The 17,517-nt window shown below is 38.9% G+C and overlaps 1 protein-coding gene across 2 annotated transcripts in view; it reads left to right on the top strand.

Moving 5' to 3' along the window:
• Nucleotides 1–17,517, top strand: part of ASCC1 (activating signal cointegrator 1 complex subunit 1) — a 93,078-nt gene that overhangs the window by 17,982 nt on the left and 57,579 nt on the right. The window lies entirely within an intron of this gene.

Here is a 17,517-nt window from a genome sequence, read left to right as displayed (position 1 = left end):
TTTGTTGTGGTGCATGGGTTTCTCATTGCGGTGCTTCTCTTGTTGTGGAGCATGGGGCCTAGGCACATGGGCTTCAGTAGTGTAGCATGCAGGCTCAGTAGTTGTGGTTAGCAGGCTGTAGAGCGCAGGCTCAGTAGCTGTGGCGCATGGGCTTAGTTGCTCCAGGGCATTTGGGATCTTCCCGGGCGAGGGCTCGAACCCATGTCCTCTGCACTGGCAGGCGGATTCTCAACCACTGTGCCACCAGGGAAGTCCCTGGTACTCTGCTTTTATTTTTCCAACTTAGGAGAGTTCCTTTGTAGAAACTTTGAAGAATGTATGCCTGTTCATTGAGATGGCAGTTGTTTCCTGAAAGACTGTGTGGCCCTCAGTCTTGTTTTGACTTCTCTGACACTCGTTTGACATCTCTGATGAGAGTTTCTTCATCTCTAAAATAGGAATGATCTCAACATTCTCTTACTTATAAGAAAAAGATGACATCTCTTGGTATAAAGTTGGCTCATACATTTTTGAATTTACATATGTATGTATTATATACTTTTTTTTTTTTTTTTTTTTTGCTGTACGCGGGCCTCTCACCGCTGTGGCCTCTCCCGCTGCGGAGCACAGGCTCCGGACGCGCAGGCCCAGTGGCCATGGCCCACGGGCCCAGCCACTCCGCGGCACGTGGGATCCTCCCAAACCGGGGCACGAACCCGTGCCCCCCGCATCAGCAGGCAGACTCCCAACCACTGCGCCACCAGGGAAGCCCTACATTTATTAAAATTAAGTTAAACACAGTGTTGTGTAACTACCTTTTTGATTTTTGTTTGTTTGTTTGTTTTGGCCACGCCATGCTGCTTGTGAGATCTCAGTTCCCTGACCAGGAACTGAACCTGGGCCCCAGGAGTGAGAGCCTGGAATCCTAACCACTAAGCCACCAGGAACCTCCCTACTTTTTCGATTTAACAACATGTTTCAGGTCAATATAAGTAAATCTAATTGCTGCTTCTAATTGCTATGAAGTATCCTAGTCTATGAATGTACCCTAACTTATTTAATTAATACCCTATTGATGGACCATTGAAAGAAATTATTTCTATTAAATAATGCTATAAAGAACATTTTTGTAAATGCATCTTTGTGTTCTTGGCTGATGGTTTCTTTGAGGTACTTTTTTGGACAAATTCTTAGAACTGGAATACATGGGTTAAGGGAATGTAAACTTAAAATTTTTTGATAGTTTTTTCCATTTTATTTTAAAAATCTGCCTTTTTGAGTTACAACTTACAAACAATATAATGCACCCATTTTAAGAGTATGCTTTGATGAATTTTGACAGACATATACAGCAGTGCAACAACCATCAAAAACAAGATGTAGAACTTTTCCATCACCCCAAAAAGTTCCCTTACACTACCTCTTTGCAGCCACTTCCGCTTCCTGCCATCTCATCTCCTACTAGTGATTCCAGGCAGCCACTTATCTGCTGTCTGTTACTATTGGATTTCCCTTTGTTAGAATTTCATATAAATGGAATTATGCAGTATATAGTCTTTTTTTTTTTTTTAATTCTTTGGTCGCACTGTGCAGCATGTAGGATCTTAGTTCCCCAACCAGGGATCGAACCCACGCGCCCTGCATTGGAAGCACAGAGTCTTAACCACTGGACCAGGGAAGTCCCCAGTATATAGTGTTTTGTGTGGCTTTTTTTTTGGTTCAGCATAACATTTTTGAGCGTCTTTCATGTTGGTGTGTGTTACAGTAGTTCATTTCTTTTTATTGCTAAGTATATTCCTTTGCATGAATGTACCAAAATTTGTTTATCCATTCAACTATTTGGGTGGTTTCTAGTCTTTGGCTCTTATAAATGAAGCTATTTTAATAATTTGTACAAAAATCTTTGTGTTAAATGTATGTTTTTATTCCTCTTGGGCAAGTACTTAGGAGTATAATTGTTGGATCAAGTGCAGATATATGTTTAGTTTTATAGAAAACTTAGAACTATTCCCAGAGTGGTGGTGCCTCTTCCTACCACAAATGATATATGGGAGTTTAGGTTGTTCCACATTCTTGCCAACATTTGGTGGTGTCTTTTTAATTTTGTTTAATTGAAGTATAGTTGATTTACAGTGTTCTGTTAGTTTCTCTTGTACAGCAAAGTGATTCATTTATACATACATACACATATTCTTTTTCATATTCTTTTCCATTATGGTTTATTACAGGATATTGAATATAGTTCCCTGTGCTATACAATAGGACCCTTTTGTTTATGTATTTTGTATATAGTAGTTTGTATATGCTAATCCCGAACTCCTAATTTATTTCTCCCCAATCACCTTTTCCCTTTGGTAATCATAAATCTGTTTTCTGTGTCTGTGAGTTTGTTTGTTTTATAAATAAGTTCATTTGTATCACATTTTAGATTCAATATGTAAGTGATATCATATGATATTTGTCTTTCTCTTTCTGACTTACTTCACTTAGTATGGCTAGGACCTCCAGTATAGTGTTGAATAGAAGTGGTGAGAAGGGACATTCTTTCCTTGTTCTTGATCATCATAGGGGGAAAGTATTCAATCTTTTATCATTAAGTTTAATGTAAGCTGTAGGTTTTTTACAGATGCCCTTTATCTGGTTGAGGAAATTCCATTCTGTTCCTAGTTTGCTGAGAATTTTAAAAAATCGCAACTGGGTATTAAACTTTGTTAATCTTTTTTGAATATTTATGAGATTTATATATTTTCCTTCCACCTTTTGCTCGTCTGTAAAGCTTTTGATTTCTCCATCGAATCTGAATGAGATCCTTGCTGGGTAGAGTAATCTTGGTTGTAGGTTCTTCCCTTTCATCACTGTAAGTATATCATGCCACTCCCTTCTGGCTTGTAGAGTGTCTGCTGAGAAATCAGCTGTTAACCTTATGGGAGTTCCCTTGTATGATATTTGTCGTTTTTCCCTTGCTGCTTTCAATAATTTTTCTTTGTCTTTAATTTTTTCCAATTTGATTACTATGTGTCTCAGTGTGTTTCTTCTTGGGTTTATCCTGTATGGGACTCTCTGTGTTTCCTGGACTTGGGTGGCTGTTTCCTTTCCCATGTTAGGGAAGTTTTCCACTATAATCTCTTCACATATTTCCTCTGGTCCTTTCTCTTTCTCTTCTCTTTCTGGGACCCCTATGATGTGAATGTTGTTGCATTTAATGTTGTCCCAGAGGTCTCTTAGGCTGTCTTCATTTCTTTTCAGTCTTTTTTCTTTCTTCTGTTCCACAGCAGTGAATTCCACCATTCTGTCTTCCAGGTCACTTATCCGTTCTTCTGCCTCAGTTATTCTGCTATTGATTCCTTCTAGTATAGTTTTCATTTCAGTTATTGTATCGTTCATCTCTGTTTGTTTGTTCTTTAATTCTTCTAGGTCTTTGTTAAACATTTCTTGCATCTTCTCGATCTTTGCCTCCATTCTTTTTCAGAGGTCCTGGATCATCTTCACTATCATTATTCTGAATTCTTTTTCTGGAAGCTTGCCTATCTCCACTTCATTTAGTTGTTTTTCTGGGGTTTTATCTTGTTCCTTCATCTGGTACATAGCCCTCTGCCTTTTCATCTTGTCTGTCTTTTTGTGAATGTGGTTTTTGTTCCACAGCCTGCAGGATTGTAGTTCTTCTTGCTTCTGCTGTCTGCCTTCTATTGATGGATTTTTTACCTGCTTATGGGTCACATTTTTCTCCTTCTTGTGTATCTGTTAATTTTTTTTTTTTTTTTTTTTTTTTTTTTTTGCGGTACGCGGGCCTCTCACTGTTGTGGCCTCTCCCGTTGCGGAGCACAGGCTCCCAATGCGCAGGCTCAGCGGCCATGGCTCACGGGCCCAGCCGCTCCGCGGCATATGGGATCCTCCCAGACCAGGGCACGAACCCGTATCCCCTGCATCGGCAGGCGGACTCTCAACCACTGCGCCACCAGGGAGGCCCTGTTAATTTTTTATCGGGTGGTGAACATTGTGAATTTACTCTGTTGAGAGCAAATTTTGTTTTTTCTCTTTAGAGAGTCTGAAACTTGGTTCTGGAATATAGCTACCTGTGGATCAGCATAATCATTCCAAAGCTTGTATTTAAGCCTTTTAAGGGCAGATCTGGAGTATTCCTTTCTCTAGGGTTAGTTTAGCTTCACTCCTAAGGTGTGTCCCTCCTGGAATCTCTATTCAGTGCTCTATGTATTCAAGAGTGGTGTCTCCACTCTGGCTGGTGGGAACTTGAATGTTACCATGCTGGTTGAGCTTTGGGTATTGTTGGGCTTACAGCTCCCCAGTAGTTGTTTTTCGTCTGGTCTTGTGGATTTCACCCTGTGCATGTGCAGATTGTCCTTCAGCCAAAGTCTCAAAGAGAGTTTTATGCCGATTTCTGGAGTCTTTTTTTTTTTGGCTTCCTCCTCTTCAGTGCTTGGTCCTACAAATTTTACTTGCCTTTGCATTCCCAAATTCCAGAATTGAATTGAATTGTCCCCTCAGTTCATTGGGATCAGTGGGCTCTGTCTGGGTTCCCCACTCTGTGCCCCTATGTGGAAATTGTCTCCATTCAGAAAGCCAAGATGGGGCTCAGTCTGTCTAGCACCATCTGTTATCCAGTGTCTGAAAACATTTGTTTTATGTGTTTTACCTAGTTTTCTAGTTATTGATGGCAGGAGGCAAGTCCTGTAGGAGTTAATTCTTCATGGGCAAAAGGAGACAAACATTTTAAAATTAGGATATAATTCATATAACATAGGTGCACAGTTTGGTGGTTTTTAGTATATTCACTACATTATGCAACCATTGCCACCATCTAATTCTAGAATATTTCCATCACCCTGTAAAAGATAGCTCATACTCATTAAGCTGTCACTTCCCATTGCCCCCTTTTCCCAGCCCCTAACAACCACTAATCTACTTTCTGTCTCTGTGGATTTGCCTATTCTGAATATTCCATATAAATGGAATTATACAATATGTGGCCTTTTGTCTCTGGGCATCTTTCACTTACAATGTTTTTAAGGTTTATCCATGTTTTATCATGTAACGCTACTTCATTTTCTTTTTATGGCCAAGTAATATTCCGTTGTATGGCTCTACCACATTTTGTTTATGCATTCGTCACTTGATGAATGTTTGTGTAGTTTCTACTTTTGGGCTTTTATGAATAATGCTGCTATCCATACATGTTTTCTTATAATAATTTGTAATATTGTAAACAAGGCTGAGTTTACCATTATTTTTATTTACTTAATTGACCTTGATCTGATAAAAAATAGCTGTTGTGTTGTGCTAGACAGTGTTCTGAGTGCCTCGTATGCTTATTTTGTTTAATCTTCAGTCCATCCCTATGAGGTAGATACTGATTTTCCATTTTACTGATTAAGAAAGTGAAGTTTAGAGAGGATAATTTTCCCAAGATACCACAGGGTACCACAGCTAGTGGGTGCCACCATGCTAAGTCAGATAGATGATACAAAGTTGTGTAGGACCTAGTAATGGCTTTAATTTATACAATCCAATAGAACAAATGGCTGAAATTAGTCCTGGGAGTCACTCTGGGAAATTATTTGAACAGAAAAAAAAAAACCAGACTGTTTAGGGACTTCCCTGGTGGTCCAGTGGTTAAGACTCGGCGCTGCCAGTGCAGGGGGCCCAGGTTCAATGCCTGGTCGAGGAACTAGGATCCCACATGCTGCATGGCATGGCCAAAAATACCCCCCAAAAAACAACCCTACCAAAAAATAACTGTTTAAATTGAAGATCTTTTGATGGTTGCTTGTCTGTTAACCACTTGTACCAATCTTTCAGCAGGTATTTTCCTTGGGACTAGCCTTGAGTAGAATTGGGTAGTAATTTGTACAGTATTTGAGTATTCAAAAAAGAGCAGCAGAGCCTTCTCAGTTGTGCTTGGGTTTTTCAACTCCAAATCACATTCTGTCCCCTAGTAGTTAAAAGATATCATGTGGATATGATATTATTTAAGAAGGACTTCTGTTCATTAGGGATATCCATCTTCACTCCTGTATTAGGACTGAAGGAGGTGAGATTGTTTATCTTTTAAGAATTCATTAATATTATTAATTTTTTTTCTTTCTTTGAGAAGGTAAATTTATCCTCCTTTGCAGCTTATGTCAAATAAAAGAAGTCCTTTTGGTATCTCTGAGGTGAAAAGTAATATTGGAAAAGGAATTTATTAGATTACATTTGTACCCTACTCTATTAGTTTTCTATTGCTGTGTAATAAATTACCACAATCTTAGCAGCTTAAAACAACACCCATTTATCATCGCACAGTATTGTAGTAGTTCTGTAGATTAGAAGACCTGGTGGCCTCGAGGGGGTTCTCTGCTTTGGATCTCACAAGGCCAAAATTGAGGTATTGGCCAGACCAGTCTCTTATCTGGAGGCCCTGGAGGAGAATCCACTTCCAAGTTCATTCACATTGTTGGCAGAATTCAGTTCCTTGTGGCTGTAGGTCTGAAGTCCCTGTTTCCTTGACATGTGGCCCTTCTCACTTCTGTCAAATCCCGCTTGTGCTTTGAGTCTCTGACTTCACCACCAGCCAGAGAAAACTCTGCTTTTTAAAGAGCTCATGTGTATAGGTCAGGCTTACTGGGATAATCTGCCTGTATTAAGGTCAGCTGTGCCGTATAACTTAGCATAATCGCAGCCGTGATATCACATTCACAGGTTCCACCCACAGTCAAAGGAGAGGGGATTATATGAGGTTAAGGGTCTTTGAGGGTCATTCTTAGAATTCTGCCTACCGTAGCTATTAATGTTCATTTTAAAACATTGTTGTGAGGGTCACATTTTTGATACAGCTGACTTTTCTACTCCCAGCTCTCATCCTATCCTTCCCTCACCCTTCCTTGAACTCTTTTCTTCCTTTAAAATAGTGGGCCCCTTTTCTTTCTTTATTTGGTAACATGCTTGTCCTTGACCTCATCCTTGACTCTCTAAGGAAACCCTGGATTTACCTTTTAGAATAACATTTCCTGAAATCACTTTTCTTTGTGCTGATCAATTATATAAGAAATGTTTGACTACAGACATCATCATCATCATCCTTGTGCTTCAGCTCCCTAAGCCTGAGTATTTAATGTAGAATTTAGCTGCTCACAGACACCAGCGAGGTGTTTTTCATCTATGGGATCTGCAGATGAACTGCACCTTATTTTTTCACTCTTTCCTCTCTTGCATTAAGATTCAAAGATGTCTCACTGTCTGCAAGTTCAAGAAGTGTGTTAAAACCCTGTATATCTCTCAATCTATCTATAGCTAGTAATGCTAATATAATTCCATTTATCTCACAGCAGGGTCCAGTAGAAAATCACATCAGTAATGAAAAATAGTAATTCAAAACTGTGTTTGGTGGAGCATTCTGAAGGCTTGTAGATCTGTCTGAAGCAACAGGGGATTTCTCAGGCTGCCTGGAGAACCTGAACAGGTTATAGAACAAAAACTACATCATTCTGCTCATACTGTGGTGTGAAGGCTGACACTGGGCAGAAATGGCTAATGGATTTGGGGTCCATCCCCTCTCCCCAAGTTAGGATTATTTTCTGCCATTTAGTATTATTCACTGAAGAAGAAAATTTATATATAAAAGCTTTAGTGGATAATTTAGGATTTTTCATGTGTAAGGGGAGTTGTAGGATTTGTAATTATCTTGTGAACTAATTTAGAATGAAGACGGATACAGGCATACCTTGGAGATATTGCGCATTTGGTTCCAGACCACTGCAATAAAGTGAATATTGCAATAAAGTGAGACATATGAATTTTTTGGTTTCCCAGTGCATATGAAAGTTATGTTTACACTTTACTGTAGTCTATTAAGTGTGCAATAGTATTGTGTCTAAAAAATGTATATACCTTAATTAAAAATAATGCTGTTGGAAAAATGGCAGCAATAGACTTGCTCCACTCAGAGTTGCCACAAAACTTCAATTTGTAAAAAACATAATATCTGCGAAGCACAGTAAAGCGAAGCACAATTAAACAAGGTGTGCCTGTAGTTGTCTTTGGCTGTAATAAAAGTTGTGAACTCCTGAGTTCTAATGTTAGGTGAGAAAGTAAGAAAAGGAGATGTTACAAGATTCATATAGTGTACCATTTGGATGGAGATGATTGTTGTGAATAAGTGTTTATCTTTTATTCATTCATTCACTATTTTTTAAATGTCTACCATTGTCCAGGCTATATATTTTGTGCTAACAATGGACTCTACCCTATGGATCCCATACTCTACTGGAGGGAAATAGTGTTCTTATAGAAATAGTTACAGTACTGTGAGTTAAGTGCTATTAGAGAGAGTGCAGTGGGTGCACAGAGGAGAGATTCTCCAGTGGTTGGAAAAGGCTTATTAAGGGAGGTGACACTTGAATTGAGTCTTGAAAGAAGAACAAGAGTTCTGGCAAAGGGGGATGAGCATTCTGGGTAGAGGAACTGGCACTTGCAAGGTATGGAGGTGTTCTAGTCTGCTCTGTTCAGGTAAGAGTTAGGAGTTTGTTAAGTCTGCAACCTGGAAAGTGAGTAGGTTAGGGAAGAGGTAGGAGTCAAGAGTGGAAAGGTGAATGGTATCCAGGTTGTGAAAGGTCATGTGTGGATTAAGGATTTTGAATGTATCTTATAGTCAGGAACCGGCAAAGATTTTAAGTAGGGACTAATGCGATTAACTTAGCATTGTAGAAAAATGCCTCTGAAGGCAGTGTGGAGGATGGATTGAGAGTTAAGGAGTGGGGTACGAGAGGCAGCTACCAGTTAGAGACTATTGATACCGTCTATTAAAAAAAAGACTAAGGGCTTCCCTGGTGGTGCAGTGGTTAAGAATCCGCCTGCCAATGCAGGGGACATGGGTTCGATCCCTGGTCTGGGAAGATCCCACATGCCGTGGAGCAACTAAGCCCGTGTGCCACAACTAATGAGCCTGCGCTTCTAGAGCCCGCGAGCCACAACTACTGAGACCACATGCTGCAACTACTGAAGCCCGTGCTCCTAGAGCCCATGCTCTGCAGCAAGAGAAGCCACCTCAGTGAGAAGCCCGTGCACTGCAACAAAGAGTAGCCCCCGCTCGCCACAACTAGAGAAAGCCCGTGCACAGCAACAAAGACCCAATGCAGCCAAAAATAAATAAAAATAAAATAAATAAAAAAAAAAAAGACAAAGGCCTGTGGCATATTCAGGAGGGGATATGTTCCAGAGATATTTTAGAGGTCTCTCTAAAGTGGGGATAATAATGGTACGTACCTTTAGTGTTGATATGAAGAGTAAATGAGTTAATAAATGTCAGGTGTTTCGAGCAGAGCAAGGTGCATAGTTAGTATTGTGTTTGCTCTTGTTGTAATAGCAGCACGGATTACCGTATAGGAGATGAGGGTAAGCGTAGCATCAGGAAGGAGCTGAGGGTCTGACTTGAATAGAAGGTGTACCATTAACTCATCAGTAATGTTTAAGTGATCATTGTCTGCCTTTGGGAATAAATGTAGGTTGGTAGATGGATTGCCAGCTAGCGCTTACAAGTAGCTTCTAGAGGAATAGTTACGTTTTTAGAAAAGTATGTTTAACTATTCATTGTGCTTATCAACATAAGAGAGATGTATCCTTTAGTTAAGGGGAGATGCTTTTTGCTCCTTTTCAGGTAGGTAAGGATATTTAGACCATGCGTGAGAACATTCATTTTTTCTGGTCACTGTAAAAGCTGATCCTTGAATATTTGTCCTTTGTTTTTAAGAGCCTCTCCACTTTCCTGTAATTATGTCTGGATAGAATTTATAAGATAGAGGAGTCAAAACCCTGTTTTCTGAAGCTTATTCAGCGTAACAATTATTTGATTAATAACCTACAGAGACGCTCAAATCAAAGTCAGCATTTGTGAACAGTCTTAAAGAATAGAAATGACTCAGCAGAGCCTAATTAGCTCTTGAGGGTGCTTTAAAAGGAAGAGTAAAGATGGCATTTGTTTAGAGTGTGGCGTATTCATATAAAAAGCAAGAAGGGGGAAAGCCTGTATTTATTCCATACTACTATGTGCCAGAAGCTTCAGAACAACCCTGAGAAGGAAATGTGTGTTTTAGAGATGATGAAATTGAGTTTCAGAGCAGTGAGTAACTCACCTCAAGTAATACTATGGATAGGTAGCAGAAATAGAATTTGAAACCAGGCCTATCTGGTTGCAAAGCCAAATGCTCTTTTCACCAGTCTGATATGAATAACTTTTCTATGTGAATGAGGTATATATCACCCACCCAGGAGTGATTGTCTGGGATTTGGCCATAAGAAAGAAAGAAAATATAATGAGCATAGGGGAAGGCTTCCGTACTTATTTCCTCTTTTTCCTTGCATAGGATATCAGGAAGTGAATTGGTAGACCCCTCACAAATACCTGTTTCGTACTTATTTATAGGTTTTGTGAGAGCATGTAAAAAATCTATAGGACCTTTGAGTTAGAGGTAAACTGGGCCATCTCCCTCATCTTACAGAGAAGGAAACCAAGGTCTAAAGAAGTGAGATGGTTTGCCTTGATCATAGCTGGTTTATAGCAGAGTTGGAATTAGAACCCTAAACTCTATTCCAGGTTAGAAGCCTTTTGTACCTAAATCCCAAACCTTTGTTATGCCTGGAATTCCTGGAAGATGATATATGTGAATATAATTTGAGGATTACTTTTTTTGTTTCTGGCTCTCAGCACGTACTGTCAAGGCCAAGTGCTGTAAATTATATATGTTCTGGGTGCTACACATTTGGATCAGATTCATAGGCATTCTTTTCTTAACTCTCATGTGATGGAGCATGACCTTTGGGATCTGAGTCTGAAGAGAGGCTTCACTTCTGCCAGCTGATAGCTCTGGCAGATGTACCTATGTTATATCCCAACTGTGTGGACAGAATGGTTTGAGTTCTTACTGGGGCTTTAAGGGAAAAAAAGTGGGTTAATCCGTACTTCTCTCTACTGGCCTTTTCCCCAAGCATGACATTTTTAGATTTCACTATTCCTTGTTAATTGTTCATTCTGAGAGCACTGCCAGCAGTTCTGCCCCCGTGGACGCCGAGAGCTGGATTAAAAGTGAAATCAGTGAAGGCACTGTGATCATGTGGTGACTGCTGATAAATCATGGAGCTGCAGTTTGAATGAGAGGGTTAAGGTCTTGCACCTAGGACTGCTGAGTTAGAACTCGACTTTGAACTCTGAACTGGGGCTTAGGCCTGCACATAAGCTTTCTGTGGAGGTAGCTTTTGCATGCATTTTTTCCTTAGATGAGGTCTTATTTAACAAATAAAGAAATTGAGGCTCATAGATGTGACTTAGCCATAAAGAACCCAACCCCCCAATCTAGATAGAACCACCCTAGGAAATTCCTGTTACTTCACCCTTTGCTTCTGCTTGCTGGGTGGAAGGTCACCACTGTTAGAATTTTCAGGCGCCAGCCTGGGTGGCCAACCTAACGAAGGAAAATAGTTCCGGCTCCGAGTAATGGTGAACTTGGAGCAGGGCCCAGTGTAATTAAACCCCTGGAGAAAAGAATTTGTTGTTGGCCTGTATTCATTTCAGTGAAGAAGCTTGCGGGTAGAAATAGGATATATTCCAAGCAAAGAAAAATAGTGGCTCTAGAGATCTATGTCATCGCCTTGAAGATTGTTTGGTTCCACATTAAATTTAGATAGTTCAGTAAGAGAAAAGCTTTTCTTGGTAGATGGCATTCCTAGGCAGGGTAAAATTTAGGGTGTTTCTCCATTTATTAAAAGACTGTCCAGTAGGGTTTCATGTGCATTATATAATCTACAATACAGTTAAAGCCTGTTTGAACTGTTATGACTCAGAATTCCCCCAAAGACTTCAGTTTATGTTGCCTTTAGGTATCCCATGTGTTCCTTTCCTTGCTCTTTTGTGTTCTCTCTGTTTTGTTTCCCAGTATTTACTATTTTTGTGGCCAGGGAACTCAAGTTGACTGAAGTGGTAGGCTCCCAAAGAAAAAGGTAAGGGAAGAAAAGTTCTAGAGCTTCTTTTTTCTAGGTAGTAAGATAATAAATTTATGTTGGTTTAAACCACTAAGTTTGTGGTAATTTGTCGTAGTAACAGTAGGATACTAATAATTTTAAACTCACAGGAAAGTTATAAGACTAAGGATAGTACTCTACTCAGATTCACTTGTTGTTAATATTTTACTTTGTTTTATCATTCTCTCTTTCTCATTTTTCATTCTTTCTGAACTACTTTAAAGTGCATTGCATATGTCATGACCCTTTACCCCTAACGCCTCAATATATATTTCCTGAGAATTAGAATTTTTTTACGTAATAACCATGTACATCTTCCCATGTTTGAGTCATTTTTATCTTTGTGAAGTGTCTCTTGTCTTTTGTCTATTGCTCAGTAGCATTTTTAGTCATTTTCCTTTGATTTTTAAAAGCTCTTTATATATTAGAGATATTAACCCTTTATCTGTGATATATGTTGCAAGTATTTTCTTCTAGTGTCTTGTTTGTCTTTTAACTTTGCTTATATTTTTTACCATGTAAAAGTTTTCTCTTTTTAAGTAATCAAATTTATTGGTCTTATTGCATCAGGATTTCTAGTCTTAGTTTGACAGCCTTTTTCTACATCCAGGTTAAAGAGGAATTTACCCATTTTGTTTTCTTGTATAGTTTGTTTTTTTACGTTTCAGTCTTTAATTTGGAGTTTATTCTTCTGTCTGGTGTAATGAATGAATATAATTTTATTCTTTTTCCAAATGGCTGTCCAGTTGCCCCAGTATCATTTATTAACAAAAATCATATTTGCCTCAGTGGTTTGAGATAACAGCTTTGCCATCCACAAAGATTTCTGTGTGTACATGGTGTTTTTAACATTATATGTTGAAAGACCTTTGGGAAGTCATCAAATACAAAAGGTCAAATAAGAGTTGATCAGAGGTCAAGTAAACTATCCCATGAGGATAGCTCTCAGCGGGTTGAGTTATAGGTGAAAACTTGTTTCAGGATTGCTAAAATGCTCTTAAAAAGAAAAGGCATACACATTTTTATATTTAACAGCTTTATTGAGGTACAGTTTACATACCAAAAAACCCACCCATTTCAAGTGTACAGTTCAATCATTTTTAGTAAATTTACGGAGTTGTGCAATCATAACCATAATCTAACTGTATTTCTGGAACATTTCTGTCACTCCAGAAATGTTCCTTATGCCTATTTACAGTCCCAGCCCTAACCCCAGGCAACCATCTGGCTTTCAGTCTCTACAGATCTGCCTCTTCTAAATATTTCACATAAATGGAATCATATAACATGTAGCTTTTGCATCTGGCTTCTTTTACTTATTTATTGTTTTTGTAGTTTATTCATATTATTACATGTGTATGTTGCCCAGTAGTATTTCGTTGTATGACTGTACTAAATTTTGTTTATCCCTTCACCAGTTGATAGACATTTGGATTACTTCCACTTTTCAGTTCTTATAAATAATACTGCTGTGACATGCACTTACAAGTTTTTATGTGGACCTACATCTTCATTTCTCTTGAGTAGAGTCCTAGGAATGAAACGTCTGGGTTGTACTGAAAATTCACGTTTAACTTCTTGAGGAACTGCCAAACTGTTTTCCAAAGGGGCTGCACCATTTTACATTCCTTCCAGCAATGTATTCAGCAGTTCAGTTTCTCCATATCCTCACCAGTGCTTGTTATTGTCTGTCTTTTTGATTATAGTCATTCTAGTGAGTATGAAGTGATGTCTCATTTTGGTGTTGATTTGCATTTCCTAAAAGACTAATGATGTTCAACATCTTTTCATATGTTTATTAGCCATTAGTGTATCTTCTTTGGTGAAATGTCTATTCAGATACTCTGCTCATTTTTAAATTGGATTGTATATCATTTTATTATTGAATTTTTAAAAATTTTTAAATGTTTATATTTATCAGATATATGATTTGCAAATATTTTTCTCCCAAATAGTTTTTTCTCTGTGGCTTGTCTTCTCACTTTCCTAATGTATCTTTTGAAGCACAAGTTTTTAACTTTGATCAAGTTCAGTTAATCCTTTTTTTCTTCTTTATGGGTTATGCTTATGCTTTTGATGCTCGTATCTCAGAAAAGACAAGGGTTAAAATTACTTTTCATGGAATTATATTTGTCTTGTTTTCAGGACTAGTCTGGTGATCAGACTATTGTGTGAGTTTTGTTGAAATGTATAATACCTTGCCTCTGGGTGATGGCCTCGTTGTTCCAGAGTCCTTTGGGCAACTATTACTAGAGAGGCAGAGTAATATTGATCAAAAGTGTAGGCTTTGGGGCCTGACTACCTGGGTTTGAATTTTAACTTCATCCTTTCCTAACAGTGTTACTTTGGGAAAGTGGCTTTATTTCTCTGTGCCTCAGTTTCCTCATCTGTAAAATGGGGATAATACTATTGGGTTGGCCAAAAAGTTCATTTGGTTTTTTCCGTAAGATCTTATGGAAAAACTTTTTGGCTGACCCAATACTTTGCTCATAGGGTGTTTGTGTATATAAAGTTCATAAGAAATGCCTAGGGCAGAGTAAGGCTCAAGAAATATTAGCTCTTATTATTAAGGGAGCAATTCTCAACTGTAGTTTGGGATGGGGTTGTACATATTGGAATCATTTGGGGGGCTTTGCATGCCTTTCTAAAGTGACAGATTCTGCCAAGAATTACAGCAGCTGGGATGATAAGCATTGCACTTAGCCTTCCTTGACACATTTAAAGTTGATTGTTCCTTAAAATCACTTTCATTAAATGAGGCAGTTTGGGTTGATGTGTAGAATTATAAAACTCTTAATCAGATGTAAAAATAGCTCAAGCTCCATTAACACTTAGAAAATGAATAATCTATTAATTCCTCTTGCCAAGGCAAAAATCAGGCAGTCTTAGGCAAACCAAGAGCAGGATATAAGCTATCTGCATTTGATAAATACATTTTTCTGCCTTTGGGATGGTTTATTAGTCCAGGGATCAGATTATGGGATAAGAACTTGTAATTCAGAGATAGAAGAATTCCTGCTTTGCTCCTGTTGGAGGATAAGATTCACAACTTTTTTTTTCTTGTCTTCATTTGCAAAATGAGTTTAATGAAATTTGAGACCTAATTATCTTCAAAAGGGGTTCATGATCTGATATGGGACTACTATCAGAATATATAAAGAATCCTTATAACTCAACAATAAAAAGACAGAAAATGGGCAAAGGATTTAAATAGACATTTCTTCAAAGGGGATGTACAAGTGTCCAACAGAGACATGAAAAGATGTTCAGCATCATTGGTCAATAGTGAGAAGCAAATCAAAACCACAATGTGATACCACTTTACACCTACTAGGATGACTATAGTAAAATTTAAAAAGGAAAATATTAAGTGTCGGTGAAAGTGTAGAGAAATAGGAACCCTCGTACGTTGCTGCTTGGAATGTAAAATGGTTCAGTTCCAGTGGAAAACAGTTTGGTGGTTCCTCAGTAAGTTAAACATAGAGTCATCATAGGACCCAGCAATTCCACGCCTTAGTATATATCCAAAAGAGTTGAAAACGTATGTCAACATGGAAACTTGTACACAGATGTTTTTTGGGTTTTTTTGCGGTACGTGGGCCTCTCACTGCTGTGGCCTCTCCCGTTGCGGAGCACAGGCTCTGGACGTGCAGGCTCAGCAGCCATGGCTCACGGGCCTAGCTGCTCCGTGGCATGTGGGATCCTCCCGGACCAGGGCACGAACCCGTGTCCCCTGCATCGGCAGGCGGACTCGCAACCACTGCACCACCAGGGAAGCCCCACAGATGTTTTTTAAAGCTGCATTATTAATAATAGCCAAAAGATGGAATCAATCCAAATGACCATCAAGGGATAAATGGATAAACAAACTGTATTATATGCATACAGTGGAATATTATTGAGCCACGAAAAAGGATGAAGTACTGATATATGCTGCAACTTGAATGAAGTTTGAAAACATGCTAAGTGAAAGAAGCCAGGCACAAAGGTCATATATGGTATGATTCCTTTTATTTGCCATATCCATTATAGGCAAATCCGAAGAGACAGAAAGCAAACTAGAGGTTACCAGGGGATGAGCAATGGGAAATAGGGAGTGATTATTTAATAAGTATTAAGTGTTTTTATGGGGTGCTGAAAAAGTTTTCAAACTAAAGAGAGATGGTGGTTGTACAACATTGTGAATACACTAAATACCATTAAATTTTGTACACTCTAAAATGGTTAATTGTGTGCTAAGTGAATTTCTTGTCAGTTTAAAAGTGGGGGAGACAGAAGTTTTAAAGTGCAAGGAATGATTATGCTAGAAAAGGATGACCATATTTGATGTGGCAACTCCAGTGTCTGGATACCTCTCCAAATTCATTTTTCACTCATCTTTGCTTGGGACAGTTTATTCTTTTTTTAATAAGTTAGTTTCTTTCTTTCTTTCTCTCTCTTTCTCTTTTTCTCTCTCTCTCTCTTTCTGCATTGCTGCACGCGGGCTTTGTCTAGTTGTGGCGAGAGGGGGCTACTCTTCGTTGAGGTGCTCTGGCTTCTCATTGTGGTGGCTTCTCATTGCAGAGCACAGGTTCTAGGTGCGTGGGCTCTAGAGGGCAGGCTAAGTAGTTGTGGTGCACAAGCTTAGTTGCTCCGCAGCACGTGGGATCTTCCTGGACCAGGGCTCGAACCCGTGTCTCCTGCATTGGCAGGCGGATTCTCAACCACTGTGCCACCAGGGAAGCCTGGGGCAGTTTGTTCTTACACAAAATATTTTACCTGAAAATACTGCAAAGTCTACTAAGATAGAAACTGTTTTTTATAAAGAGTATATTATCTTTGGGGAAGCCCATAAGAGGCCCAGTTGCTCTGGAACTAATAAAGCTGATGAGGAACAAAAGCTATTCTTAAAACCTGTAATTATGTAGCATTCTGTTTTTCCTGGGCATAACATTTTGTCAGGCTACCAGTTCATTTTTTAAAAAAATATTTCTTTATTGAAGTGAAATTTGCCTAACATAAAATTAACCATTTTAAAATGAATGATTCAGTGGCCTTTTGTGCATTAGCAGTGTTGTGTAACTACCAACTCTGTATCATTCCAAATGTTTTCATCACCCCAAAGGGGAATCCCATACCCATGAAGCACATCCTTGCCAGCACTTGTTTTCCACTTTTTTGATTATAGGCAGCCTGATTGGTGTGAAATGGTACCTCATTGTGGCTTTGATTTGCATTTCTCTTAATGACTGAAGAAGTTGAACATCTTCATGTGCTTGTTGGCCATTTGTATTTCTTATTTGGAGAAATATCTACTCAAGTCCTTTTTCTTTTTCTTTTTAAAAATTAATTAATTAATTAATTAATTAATTTTTGGCTGCATTGGGTCTTCGTTGATGGGTCTACGTTGCTGCATGCAAGGTTTCTCTAGTTGTGGCGAGCGGGGGCTTCTCTTCGTTGTGGTGCATGGGCTTCTCATTGCGGTAGCTTTTCTTGTTTTGGAGCTCGGGCTCTAGGCGTGCAGGCTTCAGTAGTTGTGGCATGTGGGCTCAG

This window comes from Mesoplodon mirus (assembly GCF_964341445.2).
Source record: "Mesoplodon mirus genome assembly, chromosome: 2".
NCBI classification, from domain to species: Eukaryota; Metazoa; Chordata; class Mammalia; order Artiodactyla; family Ziphiidae; genus Mesoplodon; species Mesoplodon mirus.
Note: the sequence above shows the minus strand (reverse complement) of the source record. Positions and strands in the feature narration are given on the sequence as shown.